We start from the raw sequence: 22,499 nt of genomic DNA on the forward strand, positions 1-22,499 counted from the left end.
TAACTTTACAACTTTTGTAATTAATTTTGGTGCAACAATTCTGTAAAAGTGTTATGGTTTCTTTGGTTGAATGGAATAGACAAGGTTATGGTTTAGTTACTTCATTTATTTGGAATGGAATGAGTTATTAGTCTATACTATGTGGTAAGGTAGGCTGGAAAAAACAATGTAATAAAATGAAATTAATTAATAATGATAGACACTCATATAACAAAAAATGCATATCATAATTCGGTATTTAAAACATTGTCTACTCAAAAACATTTTTTTCCTGGATGTTAAGTAATAATAACATAAATAAAATATATAAAGATGAATGTTTCTAAAATAGAAGAATTAAAAAATTTTATTTTATATATTACAATAGTGGCGAACGCAAGATAAAATCTCAGTGGTACATGGATCACGACTTTAGGGGTGTCGCGCCGGAAAATTTATATTACATCGAAAAATCTATAAAAAAATTACACTGTGTATTAAAATTTGAGGGGTTGCATTAACTATCCCGAGAATCCCCTATGTCCGTCACTGTGTTAGATAACCATCAACATGTGGATCTATAAAAAGCAAAAGTACAACATACTTACATTCATCAATCATCAATAGTCAAGCAAACAACTTTCTTTTTTCATCTTGACATGAAGCCTTTTACAAGGATCCTTATCTCTTAATTTCAAAACCAACATTTAAGGATTTTGTTGCATCCTCAATCTTTAAACCAATTATACCTGGCCAAAAGTTTCAAGTTGTTCATTAGAGGATCCCAAGTGTTGCTTCTTTTTCTCTTTTGATGTATACTTGATTTTTCTCTACGTTAGCAATAGTTTATTGTTGTATGCATTTTTGTATAGGTCTTGGTATTATACGGCCCATTGTCTTTTGTGTATGTGGCCCATTCTATTGTATTGTTCTATATACTGTATTGAGTAATGAGAAAGGCTCTTTTGAGTTTTGAGGGAAAATAATGCCGTATAATACCAAGGCCTATACAAAAATACATACAAGAATGAACTATTGCTAACAAGAGTATATATTAGATTTTTTAGTTGAGGATAAACGTTTATATCCTCAAATTCATATTCAGTGGCTTGTGTGTAATTATTATGTTCTTGTTGTCCGCTATTAATCTGAAATATAATTGTTGCTATTTGAACATCTTTTCCTTTTGCACATCTTTGCCGATTACAAGACAAATGACACAATAATGCGGAAATTTATTAGCTACACATAAACAAATAAGAAATTATGGCAGAAGAGATGAAAACATTACATGAATGTATGCTTACCAAACAAGTTGGGGGATTCAAGCATCATACATTACTGACGTCCGATTGGGAAGCAAGACTGAGGTCCGGCTCTATATTATGAAAAACTAAACAAGGGCTTAGGCCCCCAATTTCAAAGTTTATTCTTATATATATATATATATATATATATATATATATATATATATATATATATATATATATATATATATATATATATATATATATATATATATTTAATAAAACAGTACCCACCAGTTGCCACGTGGCAATAGCTAAGCACCCCCCTTAGTGTTTCCCGCTCAAAAACATCTATGTGAAATTCCAGCTTTGCCCTTTGATATAATCTCTTCCACATATATTCCTACCAGTGCATTAAATCTGGGATTGATTCTCTTCCTGATTTTCTGTCATTGATTTTTGGGATTGAAAATTTCAAATTTGAATTCTCTTTAACCTCTTTTGAAATCAAGATGATTTTTTCTGCAAATCGGGAATGTAATTCTATCCAAATCTGAAATCAGTGGAGTACGCTTCTTCCCACGTCGTATATACCTCGAATGCATCTTCCAATTTTTTACATATACATCTTCAACCAAACGTGTGGTTTTCTTGAACCAGTAAAAGCATATTTAATTTTATTTTCTCGATTTTTAAGTATGCGTTTTTGTTTTTTTTTATTTGATGGTATAATTTCGACAAATGAAGATGTCGGTTGATATGATCCACTTTGATGTTATTTTTTCTCATTATCCCCTCAAAATTATGTTTGTTTTGAATGTAGGAAGTTGATTAAAACCTAAAATCACATTTGCTCTCTTTTTCAGATTGTAGATATAGAGGCGGCTTAATCACATAGAAAGGTAAATCAACTTTTTTTCTTTTTCCTTTTCATCTTATTTTCGTACAATCGTGTTTATCCTCATGTTTTGATTCTTTTTCTCCCTAATTGATTGTTTCATTTAAGTATACTCAAGTGATAACATCAGTTTTGTTGCCAATTTGGGTTTTTGTTGCTACTATAAATTTTATTCAACGGCTGTCAAGTTGGGCAACTCTCCCTATAAACGATACCCATAGACTTCGTCGCCTGTCTCTTTGAATATCGTCTCTCTCAACATAATCATCAAATTAAGTACATTTGGTTTCTGGCATCAATTTGAAGGTTATTCTAATCAACCCACTGATTTCAGGTTAGTAATCAAATGTCTTCTTATTCTATATGATTTGTGTACACCAAATACGTGTGTGGTTGTTTGTTTGTCATCCTCTCAACATATGTGCGTTTTCAGTAACCAATTTGTATACTTCTTTTCATAAGGTTTAGTACAAATCATTGGTAGAATAGTTGAACTTTTAATACTAGCATTCTTTTACTCACTTTTGTTGTATGTTTGGCTTTTGGTTCTTTAATAATAAGAAGCAAAAAACATCAGTCAATGGCCCTGCTTTGCAAGACATAAGTCTTGGTGAATGTAGAACAAATAGGCATGGAATTCTCCCTACATCACATGAGTCTCTACTGTTCGTGATTTATTCTGGTTTTCTGCAACACATTTGATTTTGGTTTTGTATATTGAGTGTAAGGTGTTTGTTGAAATGCCTGAATGACTTTAACTGATTACTTATTTTTTGGGTATTATTTTGAGTGAATGTTTGCGGCATATGTAACTGGTGGATCCCCATTTCTTTAACTTATTTGTGTTTCGCCTGCCAATTGTTTGACAAATTGTGGAACTTGAATTAGTTTGTTGATTTATGGATACTTTAGTAGCAAAACTTATTGCTCATTAAAATTAGTAAACATTATTTTGCTATTTCTTACCTTTCCCACCCAAAAATTTCATATAGCTTAAAAGTAACATAATAAACATCGATAGCATGTCCGATTTAATTATTTCGAAAACTTTTATGTTTTAATAAGGATATGATAGTTCAACAAGTGATTCCATTTGAGCATCTCAAAGAAAAGAAAAAGGTTATTAGCATAGTAAACTCCTAGACAATAAACCTTTTTTTTTGTTAATCATGCAACATAGAATGTTTAGTTCTATGACGAAAGAAAGCAAAAAAGTGCTCGAATATAAGTAGACAAAGTCTCCACAAATCACAGTGTATTAAATCTAAGACAATTTAAAACATAAGAAGGATAGATGTTTTGGTAGTGCTGCTTCTGATAACAGTAGATAAGCAAGAAGAATGAAACTCATCAACAACATGATAAAAAAATCGAAAGAAAACTTAAATCCCAAACTGCAATTTTACATGTTATTGAACTGTAAATTAAGTAAACATGTCAAGTTTATGTATTAAATTATTGAAGTTATAATCAGATATGTGATATTGGTAAGATGTTTAACCATATGGTAGATTTAAAAAAGATAATTGCAAACCAATCATGTCATAATTTATCAAACTTCAAGTGAAGAACCTGCAAGTGTATAAAAGATATGAAACAAAAATACAAATCAGTTTTCATGTAATTGATTGATGTAGTTATCTTTTGATGATCATAAATTTTGGTTTTTATTTGGATCTTGAATTTCAATCATTTTAGGTTTATATAATCAGTTATTTTCTTCTAATTGCATGTTATAAAAGTTAAACTATAGCTTTGTACTTTCATGTGCTTGCCATTCAGAAGTGGAATTGGTTTTTTTCATATTAATTAGGAATGCAAAGAGAGAAGTGATAATAACAACATTGATGGTGTTTTTTTATGCTTTATTGCTTGAAGAGCTTTGTTACTGGTAACTATTTTCATACTAAAATTTACATGTCTTTTACAAAATGCGAGATGCATGATGAATATTGAGTTTTTTGTTGCTATAATTTTCCATTAATAGTTATACTTTATTTGCCACGTTATGTGAATTAACATCACTATATGGCATGAGTGTTTGATTCTTTTTTAAATTATTACATAACTTTGACATGATTAACTAATTATTGTTTGAAAAGAAAAAAACTTTTTTATTTATAGTTGTTTAGATATCTGTCTTTGTAAATTAATAAATTATATATATATATATATATATATATATATACTACAAGAAAAATCATGAATAGCTATGGAAAAGTGCTGCAGAATCAAATTTTGTAGCTATTTTGCTATGGAATATACTACAAAATGATTTTCCGTAGATTTTTTGTTACAGAAATTTCTACGAAATAAATTCTGTTACAAACTTAAAACTAATTACGAAAAATTGTTACGAAATTGCAATCCGTAGGTATTTTGTTACCGAATTTGCTACGAATTTAAAATAAATAGCTATTTTGCTACGAAAATTACTACGAATCTAAATTCCTTAGCTATTTTGCTACATAATGATATTCTGTAGCTATTTTGCTATAAAATTTTGTTACGAAAAATGAATCTCATAGGTATTTTGCTACGGAATGAAATTCCATAGCTATTATGCTTCGGAATTTTGCTACGGAAGTGATTTCATAGCTATTTTGCTACGGTGAAAAAATTCATAGCTTTTTTGTTACAAAAACTTCTACGGAACTAAATTATGTAGCTACTTTGCTACGAAATGAAACTTCGTAGCTATTTTACCTTTAATATATTCTTTTTAATATTTTTAGTTCAAGTTTTTTTTTTTTTCATTTTAAAAAATAAAAAACACACTTTATATTAACCATAACCCCATCTATTTAAACAAATAAATAATACTAAAAAATATTTATTGTTTTATTTACGAGCCTAAGAGACCATTTTCTCTATTTATTGTTTTATTAATGAGCCTAAGAGCCCATTTTCTCTCCTTTTTGAAACTTGTTTTAGATTGGGAAAATACACCCTGTATTCATATTAAGGGAAGGGTGAATGGGTAAAATCACTTGACCTCATTTTGCACTCGGTTGCGAAGCTATTCAATGAGGTTTACCCGATCAAACCTCTGACCTGCGGTCGATCGCCTCTCTCCCTCTTTCGACCACCGCCGTCTGGCTATTCCGACGAGCAGAAACACCGAATCCATCCTCACTATGTTCAATTTGGATTTTGAAGGTAAAAGATAAACCCTATCATTATTACCTTTTCAGTCTCTCCTTCAAATACAAGGCTTTGATCTTTTAAAATCCTTTTTCAATCCTTCAAATTCACACCTCAAATTCCGCTGTCTGTCTCCATTTACACCATTATCGATCGGACTTCACTCCTCTTGTTTGCTCTTACGTTTGCCACCTGCTCCGTTAATCATGTTCGCTGTGTATTGTTCTACTCATCTTCACCATTTTTTTCTTGATCGCCTTCGTCCCTACTAGGTAATCTTCTTCTCTGTTTTGTTTGCTTCTTAAAACCTACATAATTCACCACTAAGACCTACGTGAACCTTGAGGACCGGCTCGAGTTCATTCATGTCAGTTTCTATTAAATTATTGCTTCCAATAGTACTACTTATGTCCTTTGTCTAAGATTTGCGTTGTAGAGGACCTAATTTCTTTGTTGGAGTGAATTTCTTTGATTGCTTGAAAGTTTGCCCACAAGACCAGGAATTTTGTTAGAGTTTGACATAATAGGTATAGTAGTTGGATTCCATCATATGTTTATCTCTAGGGACATTACAAGATGATTATACTCTCTGTAATGACATAAATGATTTGTGTTGTGTCAGTGGTTGCTTGTGATGCGAGTACAATGATATGATCAATATATATCTCAGTTTATGTTTTGAGTATGTGTGTATGGTTGTGTGTGGTTTGAGTGCTTTTGTGTATGTGTGTGTGTGTTGGAATTGACATTACTTTTCCTGTTTGTAAAGGCTTGGAGTTCTTTGAAGCATTATACAAGCTTTTAACTATAACTCTACCTTTAATTTCAGGTATCTGATTATTTTAGAAAACACTTGATTTTTTGTAGCTTGATTATTTTGCAGTTTGATCTCTTCTCTTTTCTCCATTCCAATTTTTTTGCCTCTCACCTCTTACATCTTAATCATATAATGAGCCTCTCTAACTTCAGGTAAATCTGATTCACATAAGTAGTTATGCATAAAAAAACATGCCTATATGTATACATATGGCAAAATATTCCTGATTCTATGAAGTATTATATAATTCTAGTTCCAAATATCTTTTGTAGATTTAATCAACTGTTGAAACCCAATGAAAATTTCGAACAAATAAAAGGTGATCACTATTTTTTTTTTTATTATTATCAAAATCAAGCTCAATCAAAAAGTAAATTAGGAAATAGAGAAAATGGTAATTATGTTGTCTATAAAAGTTAAAAAATGAAACAAAAAATTAAGTAAAGGATATGTTGTTATTTGAGATTTGACATATTTTGATATAGATCCTAATATGGTAGTTAAAAGGGAAAATGAATCAAAGCTGCTAGAGGATTATTCTGGAAGAAGTAATAAGGGCAAATCTGGAAAATGGCTAAGATATGTTATAGAGAGAGAGAGTACTAAATAGGTAGGAATGATTTCATTTGTAGGCATTCAGATATTTTGGTGACAGTGATACTCTTGTATCGGCTTAAAGCCTTGTGGCTGTGATAGAGGGGTGTCCCCTGGAACAATATGATGCTCAACAAAAATATAAGGATGCTCAACAAAAGAATGTGAAGTTTCAATAGAAAAATGTGGATGTTCAATCAAAGTTTGAACAACTTACACAACCAATGAATGTGATAGAATATTATGTATCGAATAGCGTTTTATGTTAAATTTATGGCGAATTTTGATTTTGAAATATGTAGCATTTGATTTACTAGATATTTGTTTTAGCTTGTATAGAAATACTCTATTACTTTTGGTTTTATATTAATTGTATTTTTATAAATTAATATAAATAATCGAATTGAATAACTAAATTATATCTAATACTGGTACGAAATAATTGCTACGGAATTTATTATAGAAAAATCGCTACAGAATTTGCTATGGAAACATTGCTACAGAAATTGCTACGGAAAAATCGCTATGGAATTTGCTATGTGAAAATAGCTATGGAATTGGTTACGGAAATATTGCTACAAAATTTATTACGGAAACATTGCTACGAAAACATTGCTATGAAATTTGCTACCGAAATATTGCTACGGAATTTACTACGGAAACATTGCTACGGAATTTACTACGAAAACATTGGTACGGAATTTGCTACAAAAATGTTATGGAACTCAAATTGCTACGAAATAGATGTCGTAGAAACTGCCATAGTAAAATTGCTACGGAATTATAATTTCGTAGCTAGACATTTTGCTACAACAAATATAGTTACGGAGTCTAATTAGAAATTTACGTAGCAAATTCCGTAGTTATTTAGCTTTAGCTACGGAATTTTAGCTTTTTACTACGGAATTTTTCCGTAGCTAAATTCAAATTTTCTTGTAGTGATATAGGCTTAGGTTATTCTCTTCAAAGTAATTAATGTGTTATTGTATGCATAAATGTGGGCCAATCATTTTACTTATTTTAAGAAAGTGATTAATACATATTATTTAATTAAATATAATTGAAAAATACCCTCTAATTTAACTAGAAGGGTATTTTAGTCAGTTAACATAGATTTAATAAAGGAAATTTGCATATTTTAAGGGATCAAAGATTCTATTAATTTTAAAAATTCGATTGTACAAATTATAAGGTTTTTAGTTCGGATATTCTGACAGAATATGTTTAAGTATGTTTAAAATAACAAATTTTTTTTGTAGAATAACAAGATTCTCAAACCATCAATTGAAGAATTAAAAACAAAAATTACATTAATTCTTATAGAATACATGTAGCCATTGCTAAGAATTACATTTATTTTTAAAAAATAAAACTAAAAAAACTTTCAAATCTGGAAAAAAAAACATCAAAATCTAATAAAAACATTAATGCATTCTAAAAGAATAATGTTGCTAAGAGGTGTCGTTCAAATTTCATGGTCCGTTCTTCAAGCATAAGCTTCTGTAGAAACAAATACAATGAATAAATTAGTGAGAAAATATTCATACTCAACATAATTGGAATTCGTGATTCTATTATGATAGAATTGGAATTTATTTACCAATAATTATATTATGTAACGACCAAATTTTCACGTCCAAAAATTTCGTTTTTAAAACATTACTTTAGAAAACATTAATAATTAAAAACATTGTTTGATCAAACCACATCACAACGTAAACCATGTCTAAAAGCCAAATTATACAGCCAATCGAAATATCAGAGTATAAATCCCAGAGGAATCTCGTAAGTGCGGAAACCAGTGTGTGTGTATGATGTGCCGCTACCGTGCCAGCTCCTTCCCCTTCGATGAAGAGGTACCTGAAACCAAAACTATAAACTGTAAGCACAAAGCTTAGTGAGTTCCCCCATAATACCTCATACCATGCAAGCACATAACATACAACATTCAGCTAGGAGTTACGGGCCTCGCCCACACTCATGAAGATACGGGCCCTACCCACACTTTGCTAGCCGGGAGATACGGGCCTCGCCCACACTCTATGTCACACCCCAAAACCAAGAACGGCGGAAACGTTCTGGGGCGGAGGACGTCATGTAAGGTAATCACAACACAGTAAATGTAAATAGGCAAACAACATCATCCATTGCATTAAATATATAAATTTAATACATGCGTGTTCTGTACAGTTTTAGACACCAAAAATATAACGTAAATCAAAATAATAAAATGATGAGTCTTGAGTACGCTCCATCATCTCAAAAGCTGGCATCGGTACCTGTCTACTGATGACCTGAGAATACAAGTTATTTTGAAAGAGTTTATCAGCATTAAGCTGGTGAGTTCATAAGTATTTTAGTGTCAATGTTCATTGTCAAAAACGTTTGAACTTGTCCCAAAGTATAAGTTTGTAAAAATGTAAATAAATGTTAAAAGTATTCGCAAAAGTTTTAATCTCTCAGAAAATCCTATATTTTCTATAAAAGTAACCTTCTACCAAGGCTTAACAGTTTTGTAAACTCGTCTGTTGTAGAAGTGTGTGATTACCCAAGTATAACTATCATTTGATAAAATATAGTTTGTACATTAATGCTTAAGTGAGATTATCACCAAAATATGTAATGGGTAAATCATTGTAGTACTGTAGTTTTGTATAATAAGAACTACTGTTGTACTAATTACTACTACCTTAAACCGGATTTATATTAAGGTATAATGTGATAATTGCACCATACTATCGACTGATAACAACGACATAAAGAACGGTCGTAATAACGGAATGACGTTTGGCACCCGCAGACCTGCAGGTCCGGCTGTAGCTAGCAGCAAGGTGTAGGATAGTCAATCCAGTATAGATCTATACGCAAACTCAACGCTCTCCCTCCAAGAGAATTCTGGCTACAACTCGGGCCATGACATTTAAGGCATGCTCCGATACAGTGGATCACATTTGTTATCGTATTCTTGCATGTGTGATGAAATGTTTCTTGTTCTAGTATAGTTGTATATGTTCTCGTAGTATAGTTGTATATATTCTCTTCCTAGTATAGACTCATGAATGAACTGACTCATTGATCTAGCAGTTGTAATAGTATGATTCTGTGTTACCCCGATGGTAACTTGTTAACAGTGTGTTTAGTATGTATGATTATGGAAGTACTTTTATGTCTATATATGTATATTTGACATATAATTAATATGGAAACGACCTTCGGATGGTCACCCGAAATCCTATCAGACCACATCCAAATCGAGGAAAAGGAAACAAGGTGGATAGCCTTCCTAAGCCCTTTAAACATTATTTATACGTCTATACATATATGGGCATGCAATTTGTAAAATAAAAACATAAATAAGTGTTTATAAGACATTTGAAACATAAGTATATTTTATTAAAGAAAGGTTGACTTGATGTCAATCTATAAAACAATTTGAAGGCGTAGATTTGATTAAAACAGTTTAAGTATAAGGAACATTTGCTTAAATCACAGTTGCAGTGTAAATTCGTAAAGTAAATGGGTTTGGAAAACATTTAGAAGTAAAACAGTTTGATATATAGTTTGAATAGTGATAAAACCACTGATTTCCCTAGTTATTAATCACATGTGATTAGAGCAACCATATGTGATTGAAACAATAACTATAAGTATTTAACTTGTATTCCCCCCCTTTGAAAGCATATAAACGCATTTAGAATATTTAACAGGTTGATTAAGGGGTATGAAACTCACTTGATTGATTGAGGAAAGCGAGATGGAGAACCGGGCAGAGTTTCGTCTCGGAAGACGGATTTTTCTCGGGATTCTCGGGAATCTCGGGAGTAAAATCGACCCTCGGGACTTGAGCAAAAAGACCAGAGCTTCGGGTTAAAACGGGCACGGAAAACGAGACAAAGTTGTGAGAGAGAGAAGAGAAATGAGCAACATTTTCGGAAAGCCTCGCATCTTATTTATAGGAAGGCTGAACCGCCTCCGAATGCGGGGCGTACGCTCGTACGCAGCGCGTACGCGTACGTCATGCATGACCGAAGCCTCGACTGCCTCGGTTCGGATGGGACGGGTTGCTGGGTACGCGGGTCGGATGGGACGCCGGGTCGGATGGGACGTCGGGTCGGACGGGTCGGAGCTTCGGACGGGTCGGACGGGTTAGAACTCTTCGGATAGTGCGACGTGGACGATCCGAGACCCTCGATCTCAGTACGCGGGGCGTACGAAGGTACGCAGGGCGTACTTCGGTCCAATCCGATGACTCCCCTTCGGATATTACCGGGAATTTATAATTAAATTCTTATTTATTTTAAATAAACTTCAAAAATTCATATCTCTCTCATACGAACTCCGTTTTTGACGTTCTTTATATCCACACGAAGGTGAGACCATGATCTACGACTTTCGTTTAGATTCCGTTGGCTAATTCCGAAATTATTTTTATTATTTATTTATTAAAATGACGTGATTAAGGAATTTCTTCAAAAATTCATAACTTCCTCATCCGGGGTCAGATTTGGACGTTCTTTTTATGTACGCAAACCTTGATATGATTCCTATTACTTTATTTAATCCGAATAAGTTTTTAGGAAAGTTACATTTTGACCTAAATTTGATCGGTTTTACATTACATTGACTCGAAATATCGGGTTGTCACATCATCCCCCCGTTAGAAGGAATTTCGTCCCGAAATTAGAATTTTAAGCAAGCTAGAATTTACAAATAACTAAGCAAAAAGGTGAGGGTATTTCAGTTTCATCTGATCCTCACGTTCCCAGGTGAATTCCGGTCCTCGCTTGGCATTCCAGCGAACCTTCACGATAGGGATACGGCTTTGCTTTGTCTGCTTGACCTCACGGTCCATGATCTCTATAGGTTCTTCCACGAAGTTGAGGCTTTCGTTGATTTCGATCTCGTCGAGTGGGATTACGAGAGTCTCGTCGGATAGACACTTTTTCAAGTTAGATACGTGGAATGTAGAATGTACGTTACGAAGTGCGTCTGGTAGTTCGAGTTTGTAAGCTACGGGGCCGACTCTTGCAAGAATCTCGAAAGGCCCTATGTACCTCGGATTAAGCTTCCCACGCTTGCCGAAGCGTATCAAGCCCTTCCAGGGTGAGACTTTGAGGAGGACTCGGTCTCCCACCTGAAATTCCAAAGGTTTCCTTCGTTTATCAGCGTAGCTCTTCTGTCGGTCTCTAGAGGCTTTCAATCGTTCACGAATCTGAACGATTTTCTCTGTTGTTTCCCGAATGATTTCCGGACCGGTGAGAGTACTGTCGGAAGTTTGCCCCCTGGCTAATTGGGTATCACCCACCTCAGCCCAGCACAGAGGGGATCTGCACTTACGGCCGTAGAGAGCTTCAAATGGAGCAGCCTTGATGCTCGTGTGATAACTGTTATTATAGGAAAACTCGACAAGGGGTAAATGAGTATCCCATGCCTTCCCAAAGTCAATCACGCAGGCTCGCAACATATCTTCTAGAGTTTGGATGGTCCTCTCACTCTGTCCGTCGGTCTGAGGATGGTAGGCTGTGCTCATGTCCAGCCTCGTTCCTAGGGAATGTTGTAGTGATTGCCAAAATCTTGAGGTGAACCTACTATCTCTATCGGAGATAATGGACATAGGTACACCATGTAGCCGTACGATTTCCTTAATGTATGTTCTCGTAAGCTTTTCCATCTTGTCGGTTTCTTTGATAGGCAGGAAGTGTGCAGACTTGGTCAATCGATCAACGATGACCCATATGGTGTCAAGTCCACCCGTTGTCTTGGGCAACTTGGTTATGAAATCCATAGTGATCCGCTCCCACTTCCATTCCGGGATCTCTGGTTGCTGCAATAAACCAGAGGGCTTCTGGTACTCGACCTTAACCTTTGCGCAAGTAAGGCATTTACTTACGAAGGTAGCAATCTCTGCTTTCATATTAGGCCACCAGTATAGCTTCTTAAGATCCAGATACATCTTATCTGAACCTGGGTGGACGGAATACCGAGTGTTGTGCGCCTCGGTCATGACCAAGTCTCGGAAGCCACCATGTTTCGGTGTCCAGATCCGGTTCATGAAATATAAAGCTCCGTCACCCTTGGCTTCTAAATTCTTGTCCATTCCTCTAAGGGATTCACTTGACACATTTTCAGATTTCATGGCCTCAAGTTGAGCCGCCTGAATTTGCTTAGTCAGGTGTGAATGGATGGTTATCGATAATGTCTTGACTTTGCGACCAGAATATTCCTTCCGACTTAGGGCGTCTGCTACTACGTTGGCTTTACCCGGATGATAACGAATATCGCATTCGTAATCACTGAGTAGCTCGACCCATCGTCGTTGTCTCATGTTGAGCTCCTTCTGATCGAAAATGTGTTGTAAACTTTTGTGGTCGGTAAAGATAGTGCTCTTCGTTCCATACAAGTAATGTCTCCAGATCTTCAGAGCGAACACTACTGCTCCTAGTTCAAGATCGTGGGTCGTGTAGTTAACCTCGTGTGTCTTCAATTGTCTTGAGGCGTAGGCGATGACCTTACCTCGCTGCATCAGAACACATCCGAGTCCTTGGTTTGATGCATCGCAATAAACTACGAAGTCTTCTATTCCTTCGGGAAGGGATAGTATTGGTGCGGTGCACAAGGCTCGTTTGAGCGTTTGGAACGCTCTTTCTTGTTTCTCTTCCCAGTCAAAGGCCACACCTTTCTGGGTTAGGGTTGTAAGAGGCTTCGCTATTCGTGAGAAGTTCTGAATGAACCTGCGGTAGTAGCCAGCGAGACCTAGAAATTGGCGAATTTCTGTAGGAGTCTTCGGTGCTGACCAGTTCTCAATGGCCTTAATTTTGGATGGGTCCACGTGGATTCCCTCTTTGCTTACCACGTGTCCTAAGAATTCGACTCTTCGGATCCAAAATTCACATTTCGAGAACTTCGCATAAAGTTTCTCTTTTCGTAATGTCCCTAGAACTTGTTGCAGATGATCGCCATGTTCTTTCTTACTTCGGGAGTAGATTAGGATGTTGTCAATGAAAACGATGACGAACTGATCCAAGTAGGGTCGGCATACTCTATTCATCAGATCCATGAAGACTGCGGGCGCATTGGTCAATCCGAATGGCATCACCACGAACTCGTAATGTCCGTAACGAGTTCGGAAGGCGGTCTTCGGCACATCCTCCTCTAGCACTCGTAACTGGTGATACCCGGATCTCAGATCAATCTTAGAAAAATAGTTCGCCCCTTGCAGTTGGTCGAATAGATCATCTATGCGTGGCAGAGGGTAACGATTCTTGACCGTCAGTTTGTTGAGTTCCCTGTAGTCAATACACATACGGAAGGATCCGTCCTTCTTCTTAACAAACAAGACCGGTGCTCCCCAAGGTGAGAAACTTGGCCTTATAAAGCCCTTGCTGAGCAGTTCGTTAAGTTGACCAGAGAGTTCTTGCATTTCGGCTGGTGCTAAACGGTAGGGCGACTTGGCTACTGGGGTAGCTCCTGGGACTAAGTCGATTCTGAACTCGACTTGTCGTTGCGGAGGTAATCCGGGTAGTTCTTCTGGGAAAATGTCGGGGAAGTCGCTCACTACTGGGAGGTTCTTTAGTTCTTTCGTTTCTAGGTTCGTGTCGACGACGTGAGCAAGGAATGAGTGGTATTCCTTACGCAGGTATTTCTGTGCTTGAATACTTGATATGATGTGAAGGCTTGCACCGAGTTTGTCGCCATAGACTATAAGAGTTTCGCTAGACGGAAGGTTTAGACGGACTGCTTTCTCGAAGCACATGATGTCGGCACGATGAAGGCTTAACCAGTCCATGCCAACGATGACGTCGAAACTTTTTATTGAGACTGGCATGAGGTCGATTGGAAATGAATGGTTGTCTAGAGTTAGGGTACAACCTAAGTATATGCTACTCGTATTTTCAGTTTTTCCATTAGCCATTTCTACTGTGAATAGTTCTTTGAGTGCGTGCGGTGGTTGATTAAGCATGCGAGCAAATTTATGGTTTACGAAGCTTCGCTCCGCTCCACTATCGAATAGAATGCATGCATAGGAGTTATCGAGGAGGAACGTACCGGTCACCACTGTCGGGTCAGCAACTGCTTCCCCGTGGCCAATAGCTAGTACCCTCCCTGCTCCTCCAGCATTCCTCGCTTTGGGGCAGTCCCTCTTAAAGTGGCCTGCTTCGCCACATCCATAGCAGGTTGGGCTCGCGCCAGAGCCAGGGACTTGGTTGATAGGTTGTGCCGGGAACTTACAGAATCGGACGGTGTGTCCTTTCCTGTTGCAGTTAGAGCACTGCAATTCACGGCAGGGGCCGTTGTGGTGGTAGCTGCATTTGGTGCACTTGGGCGAACTTCCAGCATACCGACTCACCGGAGCAGTAGTAGTAGTAGTAGGGGTTACTGCGGCATGAATCGTCACCAGTTGCTGCTTTTTGGCAGCCTGATGCTTCTTCCTTTCATCCCAGAATTTCCGCTTAGTATCGGCGGGTTTGGAGGGTTCCGGGATGGCTAGGGTGGTTGTGGTTGCAGAGGTTTTGACTCCATGGTCAATGAGTCGTTGCGCCAATCGTTTGGCACTGTCGAAGGTAGCGGGGTTTGACGCTAGCACATTCCCCTGATACGGAGGCACTAGTCCCCATATGTACCTCTCGATCTTCTTCCCCTCGGTAGGAACCATATTGGGGCAGAGGGCCACCAGCTCGCTGAATCGGGCAGTATAAGCGACCACATTGGTGCCCTTCATTGACAGGTTCCAGAGTTCCTGCTCCAGTTTCTGGATCTCGCCCCTCGGGCAGTATTCCTCAGTCATGAGGTCTTTCATTGTTTCCCAGCCCATGTCGTTGGCTACGACGAGAGTTAGCGCTTTGACGTGGCCGTTCCACCACGTTAGGGCTTTACCCTCAAAGGTGCAGGCGGCATATTTCACCTTGCACGCAGCAGGGCATGAACAAATTTCGAAGACTGATTCAGTCTTCTCGAACCATTGCGAGAGGGCAATGACTCCGCCGGTGCCATAGAAAGGCTTCGGCTTGCAGTTTGTAAAATCCTTGTAAGAGCACTCCCTTGAGCGCACAGGGATTTCGATCGGAATAGATTCCACAGGGGTTCCACCTCTGCTGGCATCAGAAGAGTGATACTGAGCCATGGCGGTTGCCACTGCTGCAGCTACGACAGCATTCAGGGCTACAGTATCGATGACCGGAGGCGGAGGAGGTGGTGGAGGTGCAGGATTATTCCTATTCCTGGGAGACTTGCGAGGAGGCATTCTTCAGCTGAAAGTTTAAAAAGATAAGAAAGATGGTAAGAATCAATTTGTAAGCAACGCGAGAGTGACACATGGACTAACTAAACATAGTCCAACAGTTGAAAGGGTGCTTGAAACCACAACAAGCATTATTAGAAAGCACAAGTGTATAGATTTTTCCCCAGATAGATAGATCTCAAAAATTTACTGGTATTACTGATGTAATAAGTTCAGGGAAAATCGACCTAACAGTAGGTCATACATCATACCATATAGAAAAGTTTGACAGTCCTTAGATTTCAAATTTGAGTACGGAAAGTTAGAAATATTTTACACACAAGTGCTACTTGGAGCACAGATGTTAAAGGCTATTCTTTAATTACAAGACGGAGATGTACTAGACATCAACCAACGGCGATGGGAAAATCCCGGGCGAGTACTGCGGTCGGACACTTGACGAAACACTTCTTTGAATGGGTCGATCCTAAGTCCTCTGACGAGCTCGAAGTTCCAATAATTCAGCTCGTGAGGCAGCCAACTGCTACTGCAGGGTTTTATTTGTCCTCCGGGTCCGTTCCATGTCTTCTTCAAGACGGCGGATACTGACTGTGTTGACACCTGAGTCGGCATCAATCTCTATGACCCGGTCGACGGCTGTTCTACCTTGCTTGACAAAACGAGCTATTCTACGGATAATGACAGGCAGAGCTCGGTCAGCAGAGCCACCATCGCTGACGTCGTAAAAGGTTCGGTCCCCAAAGTATGGTAAGGGTTGTCCCTGATCATTACTTCAGCGGTTCAGGTTGTTTGCCCACATGGGTGTAGGACCTGGAAACGCTAGTCGAGGGTTGTTGTTCGGGGCTTGACCTACAATCGGTAGGTTGTTGACTTCAGGCTCGGAGTCGGACTCATCTGAAAAGCCTTCTGCGAGGTGATCATCCAAAGGGATTGGATGATCAACTTCGGCTCTTCATCGATCCACCCGGCATTGCCTTCATTTGGGAAAGTACGGGTCGCCATGATGGATATCTAGCCATCAAGATCTACGCGAGAATAGAGGTATAAGAATATAGTATACGTGTAACTAGTAGCGCAAAATACTCCTATAGTATTTTAAGTTTAAATTCTATTGATCTTCTTGTGGTATTGTTGGTAAGTTTTTAGACTTGTTAACCTATCACAACCATTCTAAGGCATGTGCTAATCACTCCTAGGATCAGCATAGTTGATCAGGCTATGCCATTCCCAGGACTGACCATACATCCCCGAGCTCACTTGTGATATTTAACAATCGTAATACTTTTGTTCTTGTCATTGTGACACTTATTTTAGTATGAATGCAGACTAGTATACTTAGTTAAATATTTTATTATTTAAAGTATAGACTCTTGGTCAGAGTTTAATCCCTAATGGGTTTATAGTTTAGTATATCTTTTATGGGTTGATATACTCAATTCACTATAAACAATGCTCTGATACCAATCTGTCACACCCCAAAACCAAGAACGGCGGAAACGTTCTGGGGCGGAGGACGTCATGTAAGGTAATCACAACACAGTAAATGTAAATAGGCAAACAACATCATCCATTGCATTAAATATATAAATTTAATACATGCGTGTTCTGTACAGTTTTAGACACCAAAAATATAACGTAAATCAAAATAATAAAATGATGAGTCTTGAGTACGCTCCATCATCTCAAAAGCTGGCATCGGTACCTGTCTACTGATGACCTGAGAATACAAGTTATTTTGAAAGAGTTTATCAGCATTAAGCTGGTGAGTTCATAAGTATTTTAGTGTCAATGTTCATTGTCAAAAACGTTTGAACTTGTCCCAAAGTATAAGTTTGTAAAAATGTAAATAAATGTTAAAAGTATTCGCAAAAGTTTGAATCTCTCAGAAAATCCTATATTTTCTATAAAAGTAACCTTCTACCAAGGCTTAACAGTTTTGTAAACTCGTCTGTTGTAGAAGTGTGTGATTACCCAAGTATAACTATCATTTGATAAAATATAGTTTGTACATTAATGCTTAAGTGAGATTATCACCAAAATATGTAATGGGTAAATCATTGTAGTACTGTAGTTTTGTATAATAAGAACTACTGTTGTACTAATTACTACTACCTTAAACCGGATTTATATTAAGGTATAATGTGATAATTGCACCATACTATCGACTGATAACAACGACATAAAGAACGGTCGTAATAACGGAATGACGTTTGGCACCCGCAGACCTGCAGGTCCGGCTGTAGCTAGCAGCAAGGTGTAGGATAGTCAATCCAGTATAGATCTATACGCAAACTCAACGCTCTCCCTCCAAGAGAATTCTGGCTACAACTCGGGCCATGACATTTAAGGCATGCTCCGATACAGTGGATCACATTTGTTATCGTATTCTTGCATGTGTGATGAAATGTTTCTTGTTCTAGTATAGTTGTATATGTTCTCGTAGTATAGTTGTATATATTCTCTTCCTAGTATAGACTCATGAATGAACTGACTCATTGATCTAGCAGTTGTAATAGTATGATTCTGTGTTACCCCGATGGTAACTTGTTAACAGTGTGTTTAGTATGTATGATTATGGAAGTACTTTTATGTCTATATATGTATATTTGACATATAATTAATATGGAAACGACCTTCGGATGGTCACCCGAAATCCTATCAGACCACATCCAAATCGAGGAAAAGGAAACAAGGTGGATAGCCTTCCTAAGCCCTTTAAACATTATTTATACGTCTATACATATATGGGCATGCAATTTGTAAAATAAAAACATAAATAAGTGTTTATAAGACATTTGAAACATAAGTATATTTTATTAAAGAAAGGTTGACTTGATGTCAATCTATAAAACAATTTGAAGGCGTAGATTTGATTAAAACAGTTTAAGTATAAGGAACATTTGCTTAAATCACAGTTGCAGTGTAAATTCGTAAAGTAAATGGGTTTGGAAAACATTTAGAAGTAAAACAGTTTGATATATAGTTTGAATAGTGATAAAACCACTGATTTCCCTAGTTATTAATCACATGTGATTAGAGCAACCATATGTGATTGAAACAATAACTATAAGTATTTAACTTGTATTCCCCCCCTTTGAAAGCATATAAACGCATTTAGAATATTTAACAGGTTGATTAAGGGGTATGAAACTCACTTGATTGATTGAGGAAAGCGAAATGGAGAACCGGGCAGAGTTTCGTCTCGGAAGACGGATTTTTCTCGGGATTCTCGGGAATCTCGGGAGTAAAATCGACCCTCGGGACTTGAGCAAAAAGACCAGAGCTTCGGGTTAAAACGGGCACAGAAAACGAGACAAAGTTGTGAGAGAGAGAAGAGAAATGAGCAACATTTTCGGAAAGCCTCGCATCTTATTTATAGGAAGGCTGAACCGCCTCCGAACGCGGGGCGTACGCTCGTACGCAGCGCGTACGCGTACGTCATGCATGACCGAAGCCTCGACTGCCTCGGTTCGGATGGGACGGGTTGCTGGGTACGCGGGTCGGATGGGACGCCGGGTCGGATGGGACGTCGGGTCGGACGGGTCGGAGCTTCGGACGGGTCGGACGGGTTAGAACTCTTCGGATAGTGCGACGTGGACGATCCGAGACCCTCGATCTCAGTACGCGGGGCGTACGAAGGTACGCAGGGCGTACTTCGGTCCAATCCGATGACTCCCCTTCGGATATTACCGGGAATTTATAATTAAATTCTTATTTATTTTAAATAAACTTCAAAAATTCATATCTCTCTCATACGAACTCCGTTTTTGACGTTCTTTATATCCACGCGAAGGTGAGACCATGATCTACGACTTTCGTTTAGATTCCGTTGGCTAATTCCGAAATTATTTTTATTATTTATTTATTAAAATGACGTGATTAAGGAATTTCTTCAAAAATTCATAACTTCCTCATCCGGGGTCAGATTTGGACGTTCTTTTTATGTACGCAAACCTTGATATGATTCCTATTACTTTATTTAATCCGAATAAGTTTTTAGGAAAGTTACATTTTGACCTAAATTTGATCGGTTTTACATTACATTGACTCGAAATATCGGGTTGTCACACTCTACTATCTGGGAGATACGGGCCTAGCCCACACTCCACTCTTGGAGAGATACGGGCCTTGCCCACACTCAACCGGTAACTCATAATATACAAGTATCACACAGACAACAAGTATAGACAACTCTATCATACTGACACATATATCATAATTAACTAAACCAAGAGATACGGGCTCGGCCCACACTCTAGTGCTAACATCTCGTCTACACGGGTCGGCCTTCGTGCCTTAGACCCGTTCCTACTGGAAGGAAACTCACCTCGAAATAGCTGCTGGTCTGTGTGGGAATTGACTGTCTGCTGCTGCTACTACTCCGGAAATCCTCCGGCTATAATTCCCACAAAACACTCAATCAAACACCGCTAACTGACCCTCGGGTAAATTGACCATTTTACCCTTGATCAAGTTAAAAGTCAAAGCCACAGTCAACTTTCAGTTAACCCGACTCGCCGAGTCCTTTATCCAATCAATTGTCCTGCAACCCGTCTCTACTCGTCGAGTTGGGCGTTGACTCGACGAGTTCTCCTTCTGAACTGATATCCAAGTCCTTCATCCTACTCGCCGAATTGTATGAACAACTTGCCGAGTTCATCTTCATCTGATGAACAATTTATGTTGTGACTCGCCGAGTTGTATGAACAACTCGCCGAGTCTGTTCTTGATCTAAGAAGATTGCCTTGAACTCGCCGAGTCAGGGCTTTGACTTGCCGAGTTCCTTCATGGGTGAGTTCGGCTACCAACTCACCAAGTCCACCCAGGACTCACTACTCAAATCGACACAACGAAAAGGAGACAAACTCGGAGACTCGCGACCAGACTCGCCGAGTCAGATGAGCGACTCGCTGAGTCTGCTTCATGCAAAATCCATATACGCGATTTTGCTCGAATCTAGTCCATTCCATTCATAGATCTGGGCTCCTAGGGCCTGGTTTACACGTAAAGTTTCCAACTTTACGTGTAGATCATCACCAATAAAGGTTCTAAGGCTCAAAGTGCACCAAAAGGGGTAGATCTAGGGCTTGTGTGCAATAAGACTCCATAAAGGCAGTAGATCCAAGCTCCAGGGACTGAATAGGGTCTAGATCTAAAGGCTAACAACTTGAATCAACCAACAATGCACAACCAAGCTTGGGACATGGTTCAAGAAGGAGTTTAATGGAGTAATAAGCATAGAAACAGAGGGAAAACGAGTTATACCTCAAAGAAATTACTGAGAGAACATGAAGATGCTTGGCTTCCTTCCCTTCCACTTGATCTACTCCTCTTCCTTCCCAAAATCTTCAAGAAAACACACTAAAAAGCCTCAAACTCACAAGAATAAGGGCTAGAATGTATGGAGAGCTTCTGAGGGTGAAGGGGGCGGAGTTGGGGCACAAATGGTCGGTTTAAATAGGGTGCAAACCCTTAGAAATTTGGGTTTCATCAGACAGCGCGGACTCGCCGAGTCCATAATATGGACTCGCCGAGTCGCCAACTTAACCGCGTCCCAAGTCCCGTCTCTACTCGGCGAGTCGGGCCTCCAACTCGCTGAGTCCAAGGCCAATAATACAAAATACTCCGATAAATCTTACATACCAGGAACCAGGTGCTACATATTAATTCGGGGAATTTTAACAGAATATGTTCATGATTATCATAAAAACATTCTTTTCTGATAGAATGCTATAAACGAAGAAATATCATTCAGTTGAAGCATTTTAGCGAGCACTTGGTGTGCATGAAAACAACTTTCAATTCAGTTAAAGCATTCATCTGTCAAATAAGCAACCAAAACAACCATGATTTGTATTCAACCAATCAAAACCGAAAACTAATCTAAACCTATCGATTAAACTTCATCGATTTACAGTAAATCAATCAAAATAAGAAAGAATATTAAGGAAACCTGTGATTATCCAGCCAACAACAACCCTTTATTTCTTCTTTTGCTTGCCCATTGATTTCACAGCCTCAATCCAAACACCCATCTGATTTCGGTTCTTCTTCCCTGCCTCCATCGAACCATTGATGCATTTTGTCGAATGTTTTATGTGCGTGATTATACCTGAGAAAGCTGGATTGGAAAATTGGGTTTGTCATCAGTGGTTTATGTGAGTTTTGAATTATCATTCGAAATGAATTACAGATCCAAATCAATTACGAGTCAATTTCAACTACGGAAAGTTTCATCAATGAGATCAATTATATGTAACATTGATAATTTGAAAAAAGAAAAGTACCAGGAGCCAATTTTCGATTTGGCTTTGACGCTCCCTTGCCGATAAAACGAAAAGATATACCCTAACCTGTCCTTTGACTTTTGAATTGATATCAGTATTGGTCTCTGGTCGGATTCTTGTCTTCCTCGTTCGTCATTCCATTTTGTTTTGATCGAAGAAGGTAGCTGTGGTATTGTCGGCAACGATGGCTATGAGGAAGGAAGTGGGTAGTCATGGTGGTCGTATGCTATGAAGATGATGGTGTGGTTATCGATGATGAAGATGGTTGTGGTGCTCAGCAACCAGAGGAAAAACA

The 22,499-nt window shown here is 38.0% G+C and overlaps 1 long non-coding RNA gene across 1 annotated transcript; it reads left to right on the top strand.

Annotated features, from left to right (window-relative positions):
- Positions 1-1,673: 1,673 nt before the first annotated feature.
- Positions 1,674-6,711, top strand: LOC145101033 (uncharacterized). The gene is made up of 3 exons (XR_013705424.1): positions 1,674-2,458; positions 6,038-6,237; positions 6,358-6,711. It is a non-coding gene; the product is annotated as an uncharacterized LOC145101033 (long non-coding RNA).
- The last annotated feature ends 15,788 nt before the right edge of the window (positions 6,712-22,499 follow it).

This window comes from Lactuca serriola, chromosome 1 (assembly GCF_051521515.1).
Source record: "Lactuca serriola cultivar US96UC23 chromosome 1, Lser_US96UC23_V15, whole genome shotgun sequence".
NCBI classification, from domain to species: domain Eukaryota; kingdom Viridiplantae; phylum Streptophyta; class Magnoliopsida; order Asterales; family Asteraceae; genus Lactuca; species Lactuca serriola.